The 25,370-nt window shown below is 37.5% G+C and overlaps 1 protein-coding gene and 1 long non-coding RNA gene across 4 annotated transcripts in view; one reads left to right on the forward strand and one right to left on the reverse strand.

Annotated features, from left to right (window-relative positions):
- The window catches only part of IMMP2L (inner mitochondrial membrane peptidase subunit 2), a 906,633-nt gene that overhangs the window by 343,687 nt on the left and 537,576 nt on the right, over positions 1-25,370 (reverse strand). The window lies entirely within an intron of this gene.
- The window catches only part of LOC306667093, a 624,638-nt gene that overhangs the window by 288,652 nt on the left and 310,616 nt on the right, over positions 1-25,370 (forward strand). The window lies entirely within an intron of this gene.

The following is a 25,370-nucleotide window of genomic DNA, read 5'->3' on the forward strand; positions in this document are numbered from 1 at the left end:
TGAAATTTTCTTTCCTTGATGAGTCTCTGTCTGGTTTAGGTATCAGTGTGATATTGGTTTCATAGAATGAGTTTGGGAGGGTTCCCTCCTCTTCTATTTTATGGAATACTTTGAGAAGTATTGGAATGAGCTCTTCTTTAAAGGTTTTGTAGAACTCAGCTGAGAACCCATCTGGTCCCGGACTTTTCTTTGTTGGTAGGCTTTTGATGACTTCTTCTATTTCAGTACTTGAAATTGGTCTATTTAAATTGTTTATGTCCTCCTCGTTCAGTTTAGGCAATTCATATGTCTCTAGAAACCTGTTGATGTCTTTGAAATTTTCTATTTTGTTGGAGTATAGAATTTCAAAATAGCTTCTAATTATGTTTTGTATTTCACTCGTGTCTGTTGTGATATTTCCTTGTTCATTCTGAATTTTAGTGATTTGGGTTTTCTCTTGTCTTCTCTTTGTTAGTGTGGCTAAAGGTATATCAATTTTGTTTATTTTTTCAAAGAACCAACTATTTATTTTGTCAATATTTTGTATTGTTTCTTTTGTTTCAATTTCGTTGATTTCAGCTCTGAGTTTAACTATTTCCTGTCTTCTACTACTTTTGGTGCTGTTCTGTTCTTCTTTTTCTAGGGCTTTGAGCTGTAGTGGTAGGTCGTTTATTTGTTGAGTTTTACTTCTTTTATTAAATGCGCTCCATGAAATAAATTTCCCTCTAAGTACTGCTTTCATAGTGTCCCAGAGATTTTGATATGATGTTTCTTTCTTCTCATTTACCTCTAAGAATTTTTTAATTTCCTTCCTAATATCTTCTGTTATCCATTCATCATATAATAGCATATTGTTTAATCTCCAGATGTTGGAATAGTTTCTGTGTTTTACTCTTTCATTTATTTCTAACTTCAATCCATTATGATTTGATAGAATACATGGTAGTGTCTCTATCTTCTTGTATTTGCTAACATTAGCTTTGTGGCATAATATATGGTCTATTTTAGAGAAGGATCCATGTGCTGCTGAGAAGAAAGTGTTTTCGCTCTTGGTTGGATGGTATATTCTATAAATGTCTGTTAAGTCTAAATTATTGATTGTGTTATTGAGATCTATGGTTTCTTTGTTCAATTTTTGTCTGGAAGATCTGTCCAGTAGTGAGAGAGGCGTGTTAAAATCACCTAGTATTATTGTGTTATGGTCTATTTGGTTTCTGAAATTGAGAAGGATTTGTTTGACATACATGGATGAGCCACTGTTTGGGGCATAGATGTTTATGATTGTTATATCTTGCTGATTTATGCTTCCCTTAAGCAGTATGAAATGTCCTTCTTTATCCCTTCTGACTAACTTTGGCTTGAAGTCCACATTATCTGAAATGAGGATGGATACTCCAGCTTTTTTGCTGAGTCCATGTGCATGGTATGTTTTTCCCCATCCTTTCACCTTTAGTCTATGGGTATCTTTTTCTATGAGATGAGTCTCTTGCAGGCATCATATTGTTGGATCTTTCTTTTTAATCCAATCTGCCAGTCTATGTCTTTTGATTGATGAATTCAGGCCATTAACATTCAGGGTTATTATAGAGATATGATTTGGTTTCCCAGTCATTTGGTTCATTTTTTAAATTTTATTTATTTATTTGTTTGACACAACTTGTTTCCTCCTTTATTTGACAATTCCTTTAGGATAATTCCTCCCTTTGCTGATTTGCTTCTTTGTTTTTCATCTCTTCCTCATGGAATATTTTGCTGAGAATGTTCTGTAATGCTGGCTTTCTTTTTGTAAATTCTTTTAGCTTTTGTTTATCATGGAAGGATGTTATTTCACTGTCAAATTTGAAGGTAAGTTTTGCTGGGTATAAGATTCTTGGTTGGCATCCATTTTCTTTCAGGGCTTGAAAAATGTTGTTCCAGGCCCTTCTAGCTTTTAGGGTCTGGATTGAAAAATCTGCTGATATGTGTATTGGTTTCCCCCTGAATGTAATTTGGTTCTTTTCTCTCACAGCCTTTAAAATTCTGTCTTTATTTTGTATGTTAGGTATTTTCATTATAATGTGCCTTGGTGTGGGTCTGTTGTAATCTTGTGTATTTGGAGTCCTATAAGCCTCTTGAACTTGATTTTCCATTTCATTCTTCAGATTTGGGAAATTTTCTGATATTATTTCATTGAATAGATTGTTCATTCCTTTGGCTTGTTTCTCTAGGCGTTCCTCAATCCCAATAATTCTTAAATTTGGCCTTTTCATGATATCCCATAGTTCTTGTAGATTCTGTTCATGATTTCTTACCATCTTCTCTGTTTGTACAACTTTGTTTTCAAGGTTAAATATTTTGTCTTCAATGTCTGAGGTTCTGTCTTCCAGGTGTTCTATCCTACTGGATATGCTTTCTATGGAGTTCTTAATTTGGTTTATTGTTTCCTTCATGTCAAGGATTTCTGTTTGGTTTTTTTTCAATATCTCTAACTCTTTTTGAAATGATCTTTTGCTTCCTGTATTTGCTCTTTTAATTGTCGATTGGTGCGATCATTCAATGCCTGCATTTGCTCTTTATTCTCATCATTCAGTGCGTGCATTTGCTCTTTCATCTCATCGTTTGCTTCTCTGATCATTTTAATTATGTACATTCTGAACTCCTTTTCTGTCCTTTCTTCTGCCATGCTGTCATTGGGTTTTATTGATGTAACATCTAGATTTGTTTGCAGCATTTTCTTTCCTTGTTTTCTCATATTGTTCAGGTATCAGTGGACCGTTGAGATATTGCAGATTTCCTCTACTGACTTCCAATGTCCCTGAAGATTTCTATATATGTCCCCCCTTAGCCTTCAGTAGGCTGAAGTCTTGGAGGAAGTTGATAGTGCGGTGCTCCACAAGGAAGCTGCCTCACTAGGAGTGGTGGCCTTCAGGTGGGGTATATTCCCTGCTAGTGGGCAGAGGTGCCTCCACTTGTTAACCAATGGTCATCCAAAGGGGACCTAGGCTGCGGGCTGAGGCAAGGCCTGTTTGGGCCTGAGCCTCTGGTTTTTCCGTCCTTGTGGGGAAACCTCACCCGGCAGGGAAGACTCACCCGGTGGGGAGGTCTCGCTGGTCAGTTCCCTCCTAGAAGTTCCCCTCAATTTACAGCTACCGCCTGGGCTTGACTGCCTTCCTCTGCAAAGTTCCCAGGGGCCCGGCCCTACCTCCTGGGCCTGGGAGCCTCACCCTTCGTAGATGAATCTCCTTAGGCTGCCCCTCCTCAGAGAATCTTCCCGCAGTCCTGGAACCTTCGCTCCACCCCTAAGCCTGTCTCTGTGCGGCTCTTCCACCCAGAAGCCTCCTAGATCCTGGGACCCTGCTCTGCACCTAATCGCCTGGCTATGCGGCCCCTCCTCTGAGCAGCTACCTGGGGCCCCGTACAATCGCTCTGAGTCCCAGAGACCCGCCACATGCCTCTTCCTCCAGACAGCCGCCCAGTTTTCCGGTGTGGTCACTAGGAGTCGAAGAAACTCACTGCGTGCCTCCACCTCCCACCAACCACCCGTAGCCTTGGGCAATCAATCACTCCGAGTCGAAGTGACCCTCCCTGTTCCTCCTCCTTCTCCAGATAACCCCCCGGGTATTCATGAGCGGTCGCTCTGAGTGGCTCTGAATCCACGTGACCCGCTGCACGCGTCCTCTGGGCAACCGCCCAGAGCTCCGGTGCGGCCACTCAAGACCAAGCGACCGACCGCGCTTCCCCTCCAGGCAGCCCCCCTGTGTTCAGGAGCTGTCACTTTAAGTCCAAACAACTCACCACTCGCCTTCTCCTCTGAGCAGCCGCCTGGAGCGCTAATGCAGTCACTGCGAGTCCACACGACCTGCCGCGCTCCTCCTCCTCCTCCTCCTCCTACTCCTCCGGGCAGGCCCCGGGGTTCAGAAGCGTCTGAGTCCAAACAGCTCGCCACGCAGCCCCTCCTCTGGCAACCGCCTGTAGCTCTGGTGTAGTTACCCCGAATCCAAGCGGCCGCGCTCCTCTTCCTCCTCCTCGTCCTCAGGGCAGGCCCCGGTGTTCAGAAGTATTCTGAGTCCAAACAGCTCGACGCGCCGCTTCTCCTCTGGCAACCGCCTGTAGCTCTGGTGCAGTCACTCCGAATCCAAGCGGCCACGCTCCTCCTCCTCCTCCTCCTCCTCAGGGCAGGCCCCGGTGTTCTGAGTCCACACAGCTCTCCTCGCCGCTCCTCCCCTGGGCAGCCGCCGGAGCCCCAGTGGTTGCTCCGAGTCCCAGCACTGTGCTCAGTCTTTTTTTTATTGTAAACAAATGGGGTACAACTTGTTTCTCTGGTTGTACATGAAGTAGAAGCATACCATTTGTGTAATCATACATTTACATAGGGTAATGGTGTTTGATTCATTCTGTTATTTTTCCTTCCCCCCACCCCTCTTTTCCCTCTATAAAGTCCCTCCTTCCTCCATCTTGCCCCCCTCCCAACCCCATTATGTGTCATCATTCGCTTATCAGAGAGATCATTCATCCTTTGTTTTTTTGAGATTGGCTTATCTCACTTAGCATGATATATACAATGGAATATTACTCAGCCATAAAGAATAATAAAATTATAGCATTTCCATCATAGTCTTTACACCCTACATTTTGCCTCTCAAATATATTTGCTGTCCTAGATTGGGGTTGCTGCTAGAATGAAGAACATGTGGAACTCCATAGCACAGGGCATGTGATTCTCTTGCTATGAAATTGAGTGCCTCCCCCCCACATGTACTTTTCCTAGCAATTATCAGTTACCTGTTGCAAATAAGTACACATTTTGTCTAAGTATGTCAGTTTGCCAACATGTACTCTGTTCTTTCAAGTTTTGTATAATAAATTATTTCATATGAAAATTCTTTTAATTCAAACATCACATCACTTGCATCCCCATGGATGGGATGACTGGAAAGCTGGGATCAACAGGATAAATAGGACCAATACAAGGAAAGGGTGCACTAAAGGAGAGGAAGTGAACGAGGGTAGTTTCTTAAAGCTTGGGTAGGAAACTGGCACAGTGTCCACCCACTGTATTTGATGGGTCTAAGCAGTCAGATTCAAGGTGGAAGGATAAAGGATCACATCTCTCAATGGTAAGAATGTTCAAGAACCCTCAGTAATCTTTAACCCACTGGTGGATGAGGAGAGAAATGATCTGAGTTCTTCAATACCTGAAAATGTCTTCATTCCACCATTATAGAATGGAGGGAAGATATCACTTCAAGTTGAAAAAGAGGTTTTCCTTTATAACTTTGAAAATAATGCTGTGTCTTCTAGTGTCCTGTGCTACCCCCACGGAGTCAGACATAAATCTGATCTGTATTCTTTTGTGAGACTCTTTTTTCTTTTGGAAGTTTTTAATCCTATCTTAATGCTTATGGTTCTAAACGAAGACAAGGTTTTAAAAAAGCTTGAAAAATTATTGTATAGAGCAATTAAATGATATATATCCTTCTTCAGATCTTGATATGGTCTTTGACTATTTTCTTGTTAATTATTTTTTACTTTCCATATTTCTTCTGAGATTCTTAGATTTTGCCTCTATTATTGGTATCTATGCTTTATAGGTTTCCCCCATATTTTCTTTGTCCTCTTGCTCTATTTTCTGCAAAATTTTCCCAATGTTGTTTTCAAATGTTATTGACTTAATTTTAGCAATCGTATTTGTATTTGCTAGAAGTGTTCTCTGGCTCTCCAATAGCTCCTGATTCTTGTTTACAGATATAATGTGTTCTCAAATATTTCTGAATATATTAAACAAATTTTTAGAAAGATACTTATGGGTCTTGAATTGTTAGTTCTTCTACTGGTATTAGCTTTCTCCTTTGTTTTTTGATCTTTTACTTTCAAGTATTTGGTCTTCTCATAATCCTGGCAATCACTGGTGGCTTATTAATAGTTATAAAGGAAGATGGGGTTGCTGACATGGGTTTCCTTGCTGTTGAGTAAGAATAATGTTTTCTTCACCAAGTCTTTCCCTCGAGTGGGACAGTTGCCTGGGGTTTAGTCAGCATGAGGAAGGGAGGCAAAGGCCAAGGATGAAACTTGCCAATCTCCATGTCAAGGTAAAAAAGTGCCATCTGATAAGTTCCATGCAACCCCCTCCACTGACAGAATAAGAGGAGCTTTGCTCTCTTTACTGTTAACATCAATATCCACCCTAGAAGCCTGGGCTTTCCCTAGTCAATCCATTCAATTCTTGTACAGAGAAGCCATCTGTTTTGTTTTTGTTTTGCCAAGCACCTGACAGATAACTCTGTTTTGGGAACTGAAATTGAGGAGAGAGATGGAGGTATGCTCGATCAATCCCTGTTTATAGCCATACTTCTTAACCAAACCCCCATGGACTTGGCTGACTCTCAGCCCAGAATTTCTCTTCTCTGTTAAATGTTTATCCCTTTAAAATATCTTATCAGGGATGAAAGAAAAGCACATCCTCCTGGTCAACTGTCTCAAACTAAAAGTTCTTAATAATTTTTATATTTATATTTAGCCTTACTTTCACAGGTACAAATTTCAATAGATTGTTAGAAGAGTATATGATACAATGGAAATGACAATTAGGTGATAATATATTTGGATGAGGGGACTTCATTCTGGAAATTTCAGTTATTATATATATTAATTTCTGTTATTAATATGTATTAATTCTGTTATTATATACTATTAACAATTTATTTTTTATTATGGACATGAGAAATAATAATTATGAGTCCCCCATGGTAGACTGAAAATATGGAAATTCTTATTAATATTTTGACACCCTCTAATACATTTTGAAATGTATGAAAAAGATAATAAAAGAGCTAGAAAAGCCAAAGTTACCAGCAAGAGCACTGAACCAGAACTCTTACAGCTGTGTACACAATGATATCAATGCCAGTTCATCCATACCACACATCACCAGTTAGTGGTAATGCACAGATGCTGCATTACCAGTGGAATACATAAACCTCTGCATGTGGAATCAATGTAAGGATGCTGAGGACTTACTTTTAAATCTTCTCACAATTGCCAAAATGCCTGTCTGCTGTTTATGTACAAAACATTATTTGGTTCCTATAAAATAAAATAATGTAGTGTCTAATTATTTCAAACATCCTTTTTCGAGTCAATCTTTGATGAGGGCCCCAATATAATTAAAATCCAGGGAAGCATAACTGCAGCTGACATGTTTTAATACCTTATATTATTATGTTTAATCATGTATGAAAGTATGATAAAATATATAAGTATTAAATAAATATGGTATATTCTTAAATAATGTTTTGACAGATTAGCTAATATATCTTTAAAGATGTTAAAGAAGACTTGAGAGAATAGGTTAAAATCTGCTGTTTTATATCAAAAGAGATCAGATTTCATTCTAAGTATTTGAAAACTGCTATTATGAAGTTTGGAAGGCAGTTAATTACACCTTACATAAATCAATTAAAGAAACATTTATTTGAATCTCACAATAATGTGTCAAAATTTTTCATTGCTGAAACATGGACTGATATGCCAAAGTTCAAATACAGTGAATAGAGAGCATTAGTGGTAAACTAAGGTCAATTTGTAATGAGCTAGGACTCTTCTTACCAAAAATCAGCCAACGCCATCCTCAAAACCAGTCACCAAGGAAAAGGGACAATCTATTGCAATATTTGGGAGATAAACATTGAGAGGTAGATAAACTCTCTCTAGCTAAGTAGCTAAAGGTTACAACATTGATCACACCCAAATTCCTCCAATGTGCAGACAATCTAGACATGTGGACAAGGAATTACAAGGTAACTGTGCAAATAAATTGAACTTCCATGCACAATGGTACACAAATCTTCAATAACATCGTGATCTCTCGCTCTCTCTCTCTCTCTCTCTCTCTCTCTCTCTCTCTCTCTCTCTCTCTCTCTCTCTTTTGAGAAAATTAAATGAACTTCCTGATACTATGAGTTAAATGCAGAGAGTACAAATGAAAAGAGCCTGTGAGGTACCAGCGGTGTTCTGAAAATAAGTTTAACACAATCAGCATAGAGTAGAAGCCTTCAAATACAGGTAAAGTTTGCCCTAGGGTGACAAAACCCCGGAAAGCCCAAAGAAGAAGACAAAAAAAAACCCTGCCTATTAACCAGTCAGGGTATAAACATCCCAGAAAAAGAAATGTGTTTACTGACGCAGAGGGTCAGAAAAAAAGAAGGAAAATGTTAAAGAGTGACCAAATTTGCCTATGTTTTATTCCCTCAAGGAAAGAAATGATAAGTTGGGGAAAGCTGGGTCACCTTTCACCTTTCACTATAGAGATAGTGTATGTGAAAGTCAGAAAAAGTTCTTCGGAATTCTTTGTCACCAAAATAGTTTTAAACCTTAAGCCTGAAGTTCTTGAAACCCCTTCAGAGGCTGCATGGAAAGGGGAGGGTTGGGGCAGGAGGGACTAGAGCGGTTCTGATTTCATTTGTTGTACACTTGATCAAGGGGTACATGTCTTCTAAAAATGGAAAAATTACTGGCTCAGGTGAAGTTGTTCATAGTAGTCTGACTGAAGGTTTGCTACCCAGTGCTCCAGGTACTACTTCAGTTTCCATGCATCCTGACTCCAGAGATTATTCTAATGAACAGTCTTAAGCTTTTAGATCACTCAAAAGGAAGATCCACTTTGAAAACATCACACTTGTACTATTTTGTTTTAATAGACTCTGGAGGGTACGGTGAGGTTGAGTAAGCACATATCAGAAGGAATACTTTGGGGAATGTGGGTAACACTGCTTCTGAACCTGCATCCAGGACTGTGGTAATGATGCCATGCAGGTAATGCCACCCTGCATATCCTTCTCTAAGAATCCAGAATATTCTCTCGATGACATAGACCCTGCTGCTAGATCAATCAAATGTAATTATCTTTAGGGAGGATTTTTCCATTAGTGTGTCACTATTGTTACTATTTTTACCATTCTTAGTTTATGTTAATTCTTTATCATACACTGAATCAAAACAAACTGAGTTAATCTGGATATCATAATTTTATTATTGATAATCTGTTTGACCTACCTTTTCCTAAAATTAAATGGAGATAATACTAATCCATACATTCTCCTTCTTAGAAACTGGCATAATGGCCAAATGTTGTTTCTTCTCCCTCCTCCCCGCTGCACCCTGTGCTGAGAATTGAACTTAGGGTCTCATGCATACTAGGCAAACCCTACCACTGAACTGCACCCCTAAGCTAAAGAATGTATACTTTATCAAATAGCATTTACAATGCAAAACTACCTATTTGTGACTTTTGTATTCATTCACTCTTGTGATCAAAATATCATGAAATAATCTCTATTAAAGTTACGGATCCTAAAAATATCCTGATTATGTAAATTACAAAGTACTACACACATAACAACTGTTATTGCTATTAGAATGTTTATGTTCCTAATTTTGTAAATATAAGTTAGATTTGAGTACAGATTATTCAAAAATTGAATTTGTTGAAATATGAAAACATGTTTGAGTGATTAATGTCATTAACCAAATCCAGGGCTCTTTCTCCACCCCATGGAATGCACATCCCTTTTTAGAGTAGGAAATTTCACTTAAAACAAATTATCTGGAGAATATTTAGGGAATTGACAGACATCACTTTGTATATTCTTAACTAGTATACTTATTGATAAATTTAATAAAGACAGTAATAAATCAATGCCAAAGATCATACATTCTCAAATTGAAAAAAGGTAGGAAAGAGAGAGCATGATGTACCCCAATACTTCCCAGGGGACTGGAGGCAGACTGCCTAGAGGTGAGTGCTCACCTTCACCCTTTGCTGTCTTGGTGACCTCGTACATGTCACCCAAGCTTCTGTAGACGAGGAAATGATATCCAAGCTTCACAGGACTGTCAGGAGAATTATTTAACTCTCACATAGCACTTAGGTCAGTGCTTGTCACTGAGTAAAGCATCCTAAGCATTAGTGAATATGTCATTATGCTCCCACATTGTACTCTTACCTCCTTGCAAAGCAGGTGTTCTAAGATTTTCCGAGAAACTTCTTATTAACCCCAAAATAAAAGCAATACCAGACCCATAAAACATGGCCAAAAGTGAATAAAATCCAATGTCTTTGGCAACCCACCCCTTTCAAGGAATGCAAAGCTGCCATTTCAGATGAACCGTGCATTCCTGTGTGTGTACTTAGTGACCCATGTTTATTCCCTCAGTGTATGCTATGTGAGTGGTTTATTTCCTTAACTTCTAGAAATAAATCCACTAATAAAATAACTAGGTATTTGAGAATACAAATAAAATGTAGATTTTGAAACTTAAGGATAGAGAGGCAAAGCAAAATAAAAATATTCTTCCTTATCACATCAAAGCTATTAAATAAATGTGACCAAATCTATTCAAATTTCCCAGGTTGCAATAAGATCTAATATATGGTATAGCTCCTCAGTCATGAATAACTTGGTAGTCCACCCTAAAGGCAGTTGCTTGAATCATGAAAGGTGTTAGAATATGTAAATTTAATATCCCAGACCCAAAGATCATGTTCCTATATTCCTATATCTGTGACTATCCATTTAGTGCTTCACTTCGTTGCTTTTCAAGTCGTTGACAACATTTAGAATTCCAGCTGCCTTAATTGTAGATCTACAAATTGTAGATCTACCAGGCAAATATTGAGTCAAAATTGTTTCATTGTTATACTATCTCTTCTACAGGTTAAAAAGTAGAAGAAAATCAGACACAGTATTTCTTATTAGCAATAACACCCCTCCTACTGTTACATGAAGTAGTTCTAAGAAATTAATACGGAATTTGCTTTAACCTACAGTTAAGCTAAGTTCCAAGTTATACAGAGAGAATGCATGCATCTCTTGCAACGATAGTTTTGAGAAACTACTTAAATCCAGTATTCACATCACCAATCTATTATAACAACCACTCCAGCATCTGGTGATCACATGCTCTCAGCATCCTGCATACACAGCTGCCTCAATTAAGCAGATAATTAGTCTACATAGTTCATCACTTACTGATGTCCCAGTAAAGAGAGTTACAATTGTAATGACCAGATTAGTTTATGTTCAGGGTAAGTCTAGTCTTCTATAATTAAACAGCTACAGAAGAACTGTGATTCCTTTTTTGTGTGTGTTTGATTTTGGAGACAGTTACCCACTGAGAAAAGGGTGAAGAATGCAAGTATATTCTCTGAAACAGGGGTCTTGCATTCCAGTGGCTAAAGTCTGAAGACTACCATTAACCTTGGATCATTTTTCTAACTTCACGATATATGAAATTAATTGCTAGAATACTGCTTGATGAACAAAGTAACACAAAACAATTAATAGAAATTAATTCAGCAAGGCCATATATTTTTTTAAAGCTACAGACACCTTGGCCAAGAGTAGCAGATTGGAAGCTGAGCAGCTTTAATCCCTCCTCACATACTTCCTCCCACTGCTGACTTGCAAGGGGCTCACTGAGTCAGAGTTTAGGAAGCATTCTCACTTCATAGGGTCAGTTATACCCACACTCACATGTGGATTCAAAAAGACCTAATCATAAGGTGATCTTATAAATATATATCAATAAAAACACATAGACACTGAGTAATATTCCAGCATACACACACACACACACACACATATACATATCACATTTTTTTATCCATTTATCTGTTGAAGGGCACTTAGGTTGGTTCCATAGTTTAGCTACTGTGAATTGAGCTGTTATAAACATTGATGTGGTTGCATCACTGTAATATGCTGATCTTAAGTCCCTTGGGTATAAACAGAGGAGTGGGATAGCCAGGTCAAGTCAAATGGTGGTTCCATTCCAAGTTTTTGTAGCAATCTCCATACCACTTTCCATAATGGTTGCACCAATTTGCATTTCCACCAGCAATGTAAGAGTGTACCTTTTCCCCTATATCCTCATCAACATTTATCGTTGTTTGTATTCTTGATAATTACTATTCTGACTGGGGCGAGATGAAATCTTAAAGTAGTTTTGATTTTCATTTCTCTAACTACTAAAGATGTTGAACATTTTTTCATATATTTGCTGACTGACTGCATTTCTTCTTCTGTGAAGTGTCTGTTCAGTTAGGATTGAATACTGCTCAACCTTAAAGAAGAATGAAATTATGGCATTTGCTGGTAAATGGATGGAGGTGAAGAATATCATGCTAAGCAAAATAAGCCAATCCCCTCAAAAAACAAAGGCTGAATGTTGTCTCTGATATGTGGATGCTAATTCACAATGGGAGTGGGGCCTAGGGAAGAACAGAGTTACTATAGATTAGGTAGAGGAGAGGGAGCATGGGGGTAGGAAGGATAGTAGAATGAATCAGATATTATTACCCTATGCACATATATAACTATATAACTGGTGGGGTTCTACATCATATATAATAGAAGAATGAGAAATTATACTACATTATATATGATGTATCAAAGTGCATTCTACTATCATGTATAACTAATTAAAAAAAAAACAAAACACATAGACACAATCTTGAATGCCAAAACCAATAGAAGGGCCATGATGGTTGATTCAAAAGAGACTGTGAGGTCAGTTCTTGGGTCAGTGTGAAAAAGGGTACAATGACATGTGCACTGATGGATGAGGACACAGGAAAAATGACATTTGTATCACATTATTTGACCTCTAAATTTTGTAATATATTAACCAACTTTTTCATGGACTCATAGACTTTTAACACTAGAAGTGGTTCTAAAAAACAACTAGTTCCCTGAAGCAAAAGCACATTTCCCACAACAGCTATCTAAATGTTAATTCATGAGTCAGTTATTAAGCAAAAACCTTTCAACAGACTCTTACTGAGGGAGGAATGTTTTCCTGTTTTTCTTTTTCTTTCAAGAGTAACAATTTTATCCAATGTCCCACCTTCCAAAATTCTTGCTGTCATCAAGTGACTTGCCTCATTTGAATCTCTGCTCCCAGATTTTCACCTTTCTGAGTCTACTTTTCTCCCTGTCAAATTCTATCACCATCATGTAAGTCTTGTGAAATTTCCTTCCTCTTCCCTAGTCAAGGAAACCACTCTGGGAATCCCTCCATCACTTGCTTCTCCAACTTCTCTCCCTCTGCTCCATTTCAGAGGCCCAAAGGCATACACACTTCAAGAGCATGCATGCTCTTGATCCCACATCTCTGCTGTGTTTTTACTTCCTCACTTTCCCTCCTCCTGTTTTTACTTGAGCCCAGTGCACTTGGTACTGGGACTAGGGACAAAAGTCCACAGTATTTCATTCAAACAGTTCTTTTTGGAGTAGGTACCCTTTAACACACTGATCATTCTCTCCTTGAAGTGTGTATGCCTTTGGGCCTCTGAAATGGAGTACTTTCTTAATTCTCCTTCTGCCTCATCTGCTGTACTTGCTGTCTCCCATGATGATTTTTCCTTTTGTCCCTGATGTTTGAATGTTAGGATTCACCAGGACTCCTACCTCATACTTCTCTTAATTCAAACGCATTCTCTAATTAATGTTATCCATTCTCATGTGTTTGAATTCCATAGATATGCTTGTGTGTATACAGTTATAAATGTATATGCACAGATCAATATATATATGTGTGCATGTATTCATATCTATTTGTTATCTCTCACTCAAATACGTCATGTGTGAAGGATATGGAAATAACATCAATCAAGAAAATGGTAATGACAGCCCCCAGGGAGAAAAGGAGGACAGTATGATCCTGGAGGAGAGGAAGGCAAACAACAGGCCCTGGGCTCTGTACTTTCATCCCAGTAACAATGAGTTTCAAGCTTTTATAATTGTTTTCCTGATAAAATTGTTTACATTTTAACCTGCACAACTAGTTTCCCAGCTGCCCAACCTGCACATTCTGAGTTTCTAATGATTAAGTCACACTGAACATTCTGCTATGATTAACTCTCATTAAGATCTATAAAACACAGACACCTCTTGTAACCAGTCACCATTTTCTCCCCTGATGCTATTCCACCACTGCTTAATAAACACAGCTTGCTGATCCAAGGTTTGCTCCCATTTTCAGTTATTTTTGCTTACAATATGCATCTAAAACTTTACATGTTCCACACTAAAGGACTGATCCTCCACTTTCTGATTTTGTAGAAAGTCTTCCCAATCTTTCCAATTGCAGCGAGTAGCATCTAGTCATTTTAGGCTAAGAACTTTAAAGCATTATTGACTCCTCTCTTTTTTCTCTCATTCACGTGTAATTTATTGGCAAATGCTGTTAACTCTGCCTTCAAAATATATTCATAATTTAACTACTTCTCACCACTTGCACTACATTGGCCTAGCTATAATTACATATTTTTTTAATTATTGCAATAGTCACCTAATTCCTTTCTCCTATTTTGTCTCTTGCCCCTCTCTATTTTCTTCTCAAATGGAGCCAGCCTGAGTCTTTTACCATGCAAAATTGATCTATTCCTTTACTCACATATACAAATTGCCTATAAAGTCCTAAACAGTATGATTTTCCTATTATCTCTAAGGACACCTCCTCCTATCTACCTCTCCTGCTCTACTCTTAATCATACTGGCTATTCTGTATTCTCTGAGCCACCAAGAATGCTACTGTCTCAGGGGCTTTAAACTCTATGGTTCCTCTGCCTGAGGTCACCCCTGACACATAGATATCCATGTGGTTCCTTCCCTCATTTCCTTCAGGTCTCTAGTCAAATGCATCGTGTTTCTCTAATGACATATAAGAGCCATTCCGCCTAGGTTCCTAGTCAGTTCCTATTAATCTTAGACCATATTTTTCTCCAGGTCTCTTATATTTTATGGCCATGAACACATGCACACACCATGTTGCTGTTGTTTATTTTCCTGTCAACCTGATGTGTACAATGTGGTGCTACATGTTAACAGGACCTTTAGTCAGGTAGTTACATGCTATCTTCTTAATTTCCAGGATGATGTGTTGTTCATGACACTCAAAACTATTTATTGTATGAGTACTAAGGGGGAAGAAATCCTTTAAGAATGTCTGAAAAAAATTACTCTGGGAAAATACAATATTGACCAGTCTTGAGTCATAAAGGATGAGTTGGAAGTTTCTAGAAACTGAATAGATCACAGGTCACTGTGCGTAAAATCAGGAATATGTACTAATTTCTTACTACTTTGGGTTATCTTGGTGATTGTTAATGAAGAACTCCCCTAACTAGTACCAACAACTTTAACTGCTTTAATACCTAAATTTCTTTGACTTGTATAGCCCATAATATGTACTGTAGCTTTTAATTCAATATCATTTCACATTCTTTCTGGTTATTCTTATAATATAATCAAAAAGTATTTATTGTTTATTTCCTATGTGCCTATCACAACAATTTGCCTATATTTCTTTCTTCTAAAAACAATTTTAAAACCTGGTATCTGGCCTTATTAGACTATTCTAGATAAGAAGATTCTGACCACAAATAATTTCACAGTTTCAAACTATTTCTTCAGTTTAGCCAAAATGGGTGTCCCTGTTATTTGGTAAAGAGCTATAATTGCAATGATTTCATTAACACTATATTAGCAAGTCAAATTAATTGCAGATTTAATGCAGAACATATATATTTATACACACACACATATATATACATATGTATTTATATACATCCAAGTCTACTTTTTTTCATTTTAGGTTTATCTTAATTTTTCTAAGACTGTAAATTACATGCAAGCAGAAACTGTGTGATGCTCAGATTGCATAACACAGTACCTCATACATCACAGGCACTTCAAAAATGACACTGCTGTTGAACTATGGGAGGAAGCATATGTATATCAGAGCATCCTACAGAATTTTGACATACTGAAAATGTATATGTTATACATGGTTTTAACCATATTTATTTTTTGTTTCTGTTTTCAGTCTGTCCCCAAAAGAATAAAAAGAGAAAGTAAATCTTTGGCAATAGCATAAGTACAGTACAAAGGCTTACAAAGCCACTCCCACTCATATTCATATCTACTCTGGAATGTGGATTTAGTGTTCTTGGAGCATCCTGTGTAGAAGCTGAAAAATAAATGCGGTGGTTTTAAGAGGACTGCAAAAGTACTAAAGAGAAATTAAGGACTCTGAACCTTATTTGTGTTCTGTAACACTGCTTCAAGGCAACATTTTTATTTTTAAATGTATGCCCTCATTTACTGAGGAAATTAAGAAGTGAAATCTCTGTGTCAGTGTCCCAGCTACTAAAACAACCTCGCCCCCGGCTGATTTACAATTGAGTCCTAATTGAATAGTTATGGTTTTAACTATATCAGCATATCTTCAGGTTCCTTAGATAAATATTCCAAGTGTTTCCCATAGATTTTACAGGGAAAGTAAAGAGTAAAAAGACTCTTAGAACAGACGATATTTTGCAGACTATTTGGCATATGGCCCTGCTTAATTTTCTGAAGTATACTTCATTTCTGATACATATTTTCAGATTTGGTATGGGAAATATGTTAATTAACAACAGATGAAAGGTTTTAGAGAGAAAACAGTCATGTGTCTTAGGTAATATAACTGAAATTTTATTTTTATAATTATTTATATGGAGACAGATCTTGTGCTTAATCACTACAATAGTTCTCCATTCATATTGTAGTATATTAATTTAGATGCCTTCAGACTAGGTGAAAATGAATAATCAAAGAACACATTCTCACAGGTATAATAGCGCAAAAATGGAAAGCTTAAATTTAAGTTATAGAGAATTCATAATTAGACTCAGAGTACTTTTTCAAAAAGATTCATCGTTTATAAAATTTTAGAGTTGTAAGAGTGTATAGATGTAGATCAGACAACTATTTTACACAGAAAGAAACTGAGGTTTGGGGACTTGATGAAATCCTGAGAGTTCCACAGTCAGCTGGTTTTAAGCTCAGGTACACTGAAAGAAATTTGATAATTAACTCTCACACTAGTATAAAGGGCAAGTTCAGCAAGTATAAAGAAAGGAGCAAGTTGCAAACACAGGTTATATTTTGGCTACAGAAGGGAGTTCAGGGGTCAGGATCACAAAAGTGGCACAGTTTCAACTGAAGACAAATTTGAGGTATCTCTCACAGTTGACTTAAATAGGTCATCAAAACTAGGAAAGTCAAGACACCCACCCGGGTGTTCAAAGTGTCCCCAGGATAAGTGAGTACAACATGGGGTGGGGGGAGGTAAAACTGCCCCAGAGATCAGTAGATAAGAATGGTGATTAGGAAAGAGTGGCAGAGGTGAATGGCACTGGCGAGTGGATAGGAACGGGTGGCAGTGATTACAGAGGGAAAGATAAGAAACCACTAGACAGTATTTTAAAGACATGGTTCAAGGTGCCCATGGAAAGAGAGAAAACAGTGTGTTAGCTTAATCATGTTGAGTTATTGAGGCTAAATTTGAAGTGGGCTTCCATTTGCTAAGAAAAATTCATTAATATCCAATTCGGAGTTACTTCTAAGTGTTGGCCAAACTGTTTACCTGGAGAAATACTGGTCTTGCCCGTTTCCTGAATCTGTGTGCACCCAGAATAGAAAGGTATGTGTTATCAGTGAAGAATAAAATACACATAAAAATTCATGCACAAGAGACATTTTCCTTTAGGATGCAGTACATTTGAAAAACAATTTTCTGAAACAATTTTCATCCTTCTGAAATGAAGCCTAGGGGGAAGAGGCAATAACTGGGGAACCTGTGGGATAGTAAAGCCTTCATTCCTGGATCAGGATCATTCCTATAGCTGAGTAATTATACTCCCAGCCAAGACATTCTTTGGCATGATGTGATGATAGTTTGCAACTTTGCCACAGCCAAGGAATGGATTTTGGCACCATGTTATACTGAAGGCTGCAACTGACAGAGTGTCAAGTGATTATTTTCTCCATAATGAATGAATGAGTGAATAAACAAATGAACAAAAGGAAAAACTGTTCAATTTACAATTTGTGATTTTTGAGGGGTAATGGATCAACTCTCTCTAGGAAGATACTATGATATGGGTGGGGAACAGTATGACATAGCTTGGAATTGCTACGACTCTAGTAGAGTCATTAGCACAAAATTCTCATGACATTTCCAATCCCTTTCATACTGCATTTCCCTCTGGAACTTCACAGCTGGGAAGCATGACTGGAACTCATTTTTCCAGAGTCATTTCTAATTGTATATGGGGAGCAAGAAGAGGCAAATGTGTTCATTCTCATCTATGCTGAGTAATTTACTGAGTTGCAGTGAAAAGAGGTAGAGGGAGAGAGTTTTGGTCAAGGAACTGAAATGTAATACAGATCAAAGGGACATTAATAAAAGAAATTTGTGTGGCAATTACAGTTAAAATTTGATGTAGCTAATTTTCATATGTACCATTTCTGATGAGATGTCCAAGCATGAGTTTTCAGAGTAAACAATGTAACTATTTCCATTATGATTTTGAATTTATATTGTATTCTTCCCTAAAAGAGCTCAGCACCTCATATGATAAGGCAATTACCCTCAGAAATAGCTCACTACAGTGGGAATAATACTTCATAATGATGTATCTAATAAAATAAAAAACAATATAAATTTCATATAGGCAAGTAAATATGAATGTATTTGTACCCTGTACTTTCATAGTTTTTCAGTTTATGGTGAAGGTATTCACAAACAGTAATGTTTGTATATGACACTAACATAGAAGCAAATCAAACAAGTTGAAAATGCTACATTCTTGATGTTTGAAAAAAAAAAAAGCTTATACAAACTATTAAAATTTAAGATTTAGAAGGTAAATAAACGTAGATTTAGCACCAACAGTTGTATATATTACATATATGGTAGCTACTCTAGAGTTTGAGGTAAATTAGGGTTGCTTTAGAGACAACCTGGTACAAACCCTTCAGGTTGCAGATTTATTTGTAAAGGCTTTAGACTTCATCTTGCAGGTGAGGAAATGGAAGCCTAGGGGATTTGCTGTAACTCATTTCTTCAGAACTTGTTTGAGTTTCCTCAGGAGGCAGAAAAGAGTGACCACACTAAGTCATTATAAGAAACTTTGCAATTAGGAAGAAGAAGGGGTTCCACATAACTTGATTGCTTTGGTTCATCCAACACATTTGTATCGCACACCTAATATATGTGCATTGTATTTGCTACTGGGACCACAGCTGTGAGCTAGACTGGCATGATCCCTGGCCTGAAAAACCTCACAATCCACTGAGAGACACAGACAAGCTGAGAAGTAATTAGAAGTCTCCCAAACAAAGGCTAAAAGAAGATTAAGCAAGGAGGACAGATGAGGTGGTGTGAGAGCATGTGCCAGAAAGAGGCCTTCTGAAACAGGATAAGAAGTTCGGTATTAGAGCAGGACTCATTGTGAATTTTATGTAAAAGATAGACTTGCATAAATTGTATTTTAGAAATATGACTTCAGATTGTAGAGGGCAGGCCAAAGCAGATAGACCAATGACAAGGCTGCTGCAGGCTGGAAGGCACAGCATGATGTCCTGCACAAATAAATTGGCAGTAAGAACTGAAAGCAGCCTTAGGTTCAGGAGGAAAAACTGAAAGAACTGGGTGACTTCCTGGATGGGAGGTGTAAGAGAGATGAAGATTGAGGGAGGCTGTCCAAGTTTCTGTTTTAGTAAGTGGGTGAACAGGAAGCCATTCACACATAAAAGGAACAGAGGAGGAGGAGGACTGAGGCGGCTTTGAGTGCGAGCAGGATATGTTCACAAGCATCACTCCAAACCAACCCCTCCCACATACAAACTCACACACCTACAAGTGAGAAAATGAATTCATTTTACAGAGAAGTACCACGAGTCCCTGTAACTTGGGCATTGTTAGAGAGTTAAATCTTAATTATGCATATCTTTTGAAGTTTAATCTGTGGCATGTCTCCACAGAGTAAACATAAAGTAGTCTGCTTATATTCTTTGCTCTTCTGTGAAAACAAATCTGGTTTACTTCCTTGTATATCTTTCATCCTACCAATAAAATTCTCCGAAAGACAGACATGTAAAAAATTCCCTCACATCAAGAAGTTCTTGAACTTTGGGTCAAGCCAGGAAAATTGCACATACTTCTAGATTTTCTCGAGTCAAATATTCTTAGCAAAACTTATTTTTCTGGAAGTTACCTTTCAGAATAGTAGGCACAACCATAATCAGATATAAGTATAAATTGCATTTTAAATCAAATACAAATCACCTTTGGATTAACTGTTGTTTGAATTATAGAACTCTGATTTTTTTTTAAATCAAAAGTTGGCTATGTATGTATAATTGTACTATGTGGATTTCTTGGATATGGCACCAAAAGCACAGACAACAAAAGCAAAAATAGACAAATAGGACTGTATGATAGCTAAAAAAAAACTTTTATGTATCAACAGATTCAGCCAAGAGAATGAAAGGTGACTTATAAAATAGAATATTTACAAATATTTTTTCTGATAAATGAGATATTTGGTAAGAAGGGAAGTGACTGCTAATGAGCCCTGGGTTTCTCTGGTGAGGGTTAAAATGTTCTGGAATTAAATATTGGCAATGGTTGTACAGCTCTGTGGATATATCGGGAACCATTGGATTGTATAATTTTTTTGAAAAATGTTTTTGATGTCTAGTGATTGACATACTTATGTTCTCTCTTATATATCCCCTCTCTCACACACCAAAGACTCTAAGGCAATTCCAAACCATTCAGTACACCCTTCAAACACTAAGAAATATTCTAAGGTAGTTCCTAAAGATATCTTAATAATTATTTTCTTAAAGTCACTGCATTCAACTCCCTAGGAATCCACAGACAACAAATACAACGTTAATAATGTTATGCTAAGAACAATGACATAATGCCAGAGAATTTCAAGGATAAAAATAAGAAATTCCCTTGCCTGAGATTTAGTGTGCATTGCAAAAGCAACTATATGGATCAGTCAGCTTGAATAAGATGTTTTGACATCTAATCTCAACATCTAAAATTAAAACTACATCTTCAATTTGCACTAAAAGCCTTATGTTTCATCTAGGTTAAACTCAGATAAGAAGTTAGAATGAAGAAAATTAGCTTCAAGAATGCTTATATGAAGGTTTTCTTCCTTCCCCCTCAAACTTGAAAAACAGTTCAATAATTTGTATATATCATATAATAACATGATACCTGTTCTGAGGATATGTCACACTTTAATAAAATTTGAATAGAAAAACTAAAATAGAAATTTCACTAGGATGACAGCAATCACTTTATATCAACAGACATTTCATAATGATTATAATCAATGGAACTCCAAATTGCATTTTCTAAATATATTTGCTTATTTTTAACTCTACTGCCAATATTTATTTTCCATTAATGTTAAAAGTGCAGGATAATATAACACCTCTTATTTTATCACAGGTTATTATGTGGGCTAGCTAAGAGGAAGTTTATGTATATGATGATCTTGTTCTTCTAAACCCAACACCACAGGATCAGTAACTGGGAAACAGGAGGGTTAAAAGCCAGTCCTGGCTATGGAAATTGCCTTAAATCCTCTTCTCTTAATTGCTAGTTTTTACTCCTCATTCAGTTCACTTTCAACTTCCTTTTATCTTTGGTAAAACCCCCTTTTCACCAGTCACATGAAACAGGGGAATAGGGGGAAGTTTCTCTGGTTTCAATCCTTTTGCTGTGCTTACCAGCATTCTCCTCCCATAAGAACCCAGGCAGCTCTAGAATCTAGGGCTCAGGCAGCTAGAGACAAGCCCCCTAGGAGGCAGGCAGACATAGTGGGGACCACCAGAAGAACAGAACCTACAGAAACAATATCAGAGAAAATACCCATTGAGCAGAAAGAAAAGCTTCTGCCTTTACAAAAGGATGTCATTCTGAATTATACAATGGCCTATTTTTCCAAAGCAAGGAGCCTACTTAACAAAACCTTTTGGAAAAACTGTTCGTCATCTTAGAAAATCAAAGTGATGGGTATCTTAATGCAGCTGAGCTCTAATATGGAACCCATGCAGGTCACAGTTATTATTAAACTGTGCTTGTTAGCTTTTCTATTTTTCAATTTAAGACATCACTATTATTCTGCTATTATTTGAATTCACATTATTTCTCAGAAGTAGGAAAAATCTAATAATTTCCTATAAGTACATTACCCTGAAAGGTAGCAAGATGATTTTCAATGCTGCAAAACCACCCCGGGTGTTCACTAAAGTCATCAGGCAACATAGTGTGACCCAGTATTAATGGGAATGAATGTTAGAGGCTCTGTGAAGCAAGTGTTGACCCTGATTGCAAATTGTGTATGAATATGCATTGGAATTTCTGAATCCTTCACTGAAGTAGCTTGAAATGGTATATAAAAGATAAGGACCTGGAACACAGGACAGTTTCTAGAGAAAAGAAACATTTTCTCTTCTTCAAACTAGGAGCTTAATGCTAAGCTATTTGACAGTAAAGACTCAAAAAGTAGAAATGCTTCCACCAGTTACTTACTTGCACTTTGTATGTGCTCTGCTGTTTTAAGTACTTAGTATATACAGATGCTCCTCAACTTAAAAATATGAGTCAGAAATACATTCTATACACCTAACCAACAAAACATCATAGTTCAGCAACACAGCACACTGTGGTGTATGGGTTGTTTCCCCACTTGGCTGATGGGTGACGGGGAGCTGCAGCTCACCAATGTCTCTCAGCATCAGGAGGCAGTATCATACTATATTATTACTAGCCTTGGAAAAGATAAAAATTCAAATTTTGAAGTACAGTTTCTATTGAATGTGTATCACTTTTCACACCATCATAAAGTCAAAAAATCTTAAGTGGAACCATCATATGTTGGAAACCATCTCTGTTCATGTAATCCTTAAACCCCAACAACCCCCAAAGAAAGGAAACATTATTATCCCCAATTTATATATAAACAGAGGCTCAAAGTTCAACAATTTTTCTGATACCACAGAGTTAGTACAAGGAGAATTCAAAATCTAAAGCCATGTAGATTGGCTACTATTAATAGTGCATAATCTTAACTAATAAAAATGGTGTGCCTTTATTCTGTATCAATGTCTTTTTATAAATATCCATTTTAGAATGGCATTCCATTTTAAATGAATGCTACACCTACATATCCAAGGGTTTAATCTTTCTAATAAACTTGCAGGGTTAGATAAGACAAACTGTCAGCTGAGTTAGTGAACATGTTCACAATAGCTGGGTGCAGGCAAGGTCTAAAGCCCAGAATCTACTATGATGACTAGTTATCCCATGCCTAGATGCTGTGCACATAATTCTGCTCCTTGAAAGCAGAGATAACCATCTCTATGTTCTGAGCACCTAGTGCAGTCTAAAGACTCAATAAATGGTTTGAATGAAGATAGAATGTAAATAAATCAACATCGGATGAAGGAAATGTCTGGTAGTACAGAGAGGAAAGACGGTTGGAGGAGGAGGAGGAGGATGGGGAAATGTGGTGACTGCTCTTTTCTGTCTTTGCTCCAAGGTTTCCTTACTCTGCAAAGCTACAGGTCCCAGGATTTGCATCCTTGCTGTGCTTGAACAGAGTTCAGGCAGCGGGGCATGGGGCAGGGAGAGCAAAGAGGGAAGTCAGAAATCAGAGAGGGCCCCACAGCAGGGAAGCTACAGTGGCTGAGAGTCACACCCCCACCCTCAGGGGAGCTCTGGCAGGAGTGAGGCAGCCAGGAAGGGGATAGAGGGGGAGGCAGGCAGCAAGGGGCTCTCCTCCTACTTTTCAAAGAACCAAGAAGTCAAACTAAAAGAAAAAAGGATTTAGCCTCCTCTTACACAGGGTCTTCTGTCTTCTTTTGAACATGATTTTAGAAAAGAAAAAGTAAGGTTGAAAGGGAACACAAAAGGAAGTCAGAATCATGCCTGGAGAGTTGAAACACTTTGGAAGAGCCCCTGCAAATCAGTGGTAGCGGCCACTGCATTTGGAGGGGACCCACTACCACAGGGTTTCTAAAGCCTAGCCCGTTGACACTGCTAATTATCCCCAGTGGGGAGAAATTATTAGAAGTAAGGATGTAAATTGAGAGGCAACTCATTGACTCCCTTTCCTTCTGCTTTCCTGATTCATACTGTCACTTTCTTTACGGAACACTGCCATCCATCTCCACATCAAAGCCAAAATGTCACCTTGTTCATGGAGCCCTTCCTGGTCACTCAAATGGTCCTCATCTAATAGCTCTTTTACGTCACTTGTGTGGTCTATTCAAGTACTGGATACACATTTATTGCACATCCGCCATGCATCTGGTAGAAATACGGTGACGAAGAGCACAGACATTCCAACATTAAAGAAGCTACTTCCAACATGTTGCTTACACCTTTTGAATCCCCATATAGAATAACAGAGCACTGAGCACACAGCAGGCACTGCTTTCAAAGACACACACACATGGACATACACATATACACACACACGGTGCAAATTTTTAAAAAATCTCATTTCCCAAAAAGTTATGGAATATGCTACCTTTGGTAGTTTTTTGGGAGAAAATTTCACCTTTCCATTTTGTATTTGGCAATAAATTCTAATATCTTGTCACATATTCTAGATGTGGAAAAAGTGGAAATATGTGTACAGTTGGTCATAGGAAAGGAGCAGTTCAATTTGTTTCCAATGACTACATATTACGCAACAAAAAGTTTAAAGACAGTATTATGAAGTTTCTATTGTGTAAAGACAGTATTATGAAGCTTCAATTATGTAAAGCGATGCTTATGAAAAAAATACTAAGGGGGATGGTGGAGTAAATGACTGAAGTAATTTAAAGTATTTTCAAAGGAATCTAAAACTGTGCATCATGACATGTTCCTTAAACTTATGCCATTTTGAAAAAAAAATGGCAATCTGTAAAAATTAGAATAGATTTAAGTGCTTTCTTATCTGACTTTAACTTCTCAAATAGTCAAGTTCTGTGGTAGAAACCACACTGTAAATACTTAATCAATAATGACTAGCATAGTTAAGAATGATACTGGTCACTAGAGAAAGTGGGCCTTTAATACACTATTATTTAACCAGGAAACAACAATGACAATAACAAAACATTTAAGTTATAGATTATCCAACTCCTCAAAGAAGGTGAAGCAATTTCCATGATCCAGACCATCTTTGCTTTTTCTCTTTTTCTTCTTTTCATTTTATATATTAGCGAGTACTTATTTTTTATAAGCTCAGAAAATTCTATATGAAAGCAGACAAAGTAATATTCTTCATAACTTGATTCCTTATTCACCCTAATCAATTAACTTCATACACAGAATGACTTGTGCTTAGCTTTATGCTATCCTCTTCCCAAGGGAACTAAAACCGCCCTTGTTCTACCAAAAAAATTCCCATCTGAAGCTGGAGTCATTTTCTCAATCTCTTATTTCCCACCTAAATACTGATGAGTTATAAGCTTGGCTGTGAACACTCCTAAGTAGACTGG

The sequence above is a fragment of the Sciurus vulgaris genome (genome assembly GCF_902686455.1).
Source record: "Sciurus vulgaris genome assembly, chromosome: 8".
Classification (NCBI taxonomy): Eukaryota; Metazoa; Chordata; class Mammalia; order Rodentia; family Sciuridae; genus Sciurus; species Sciurus vulgaris.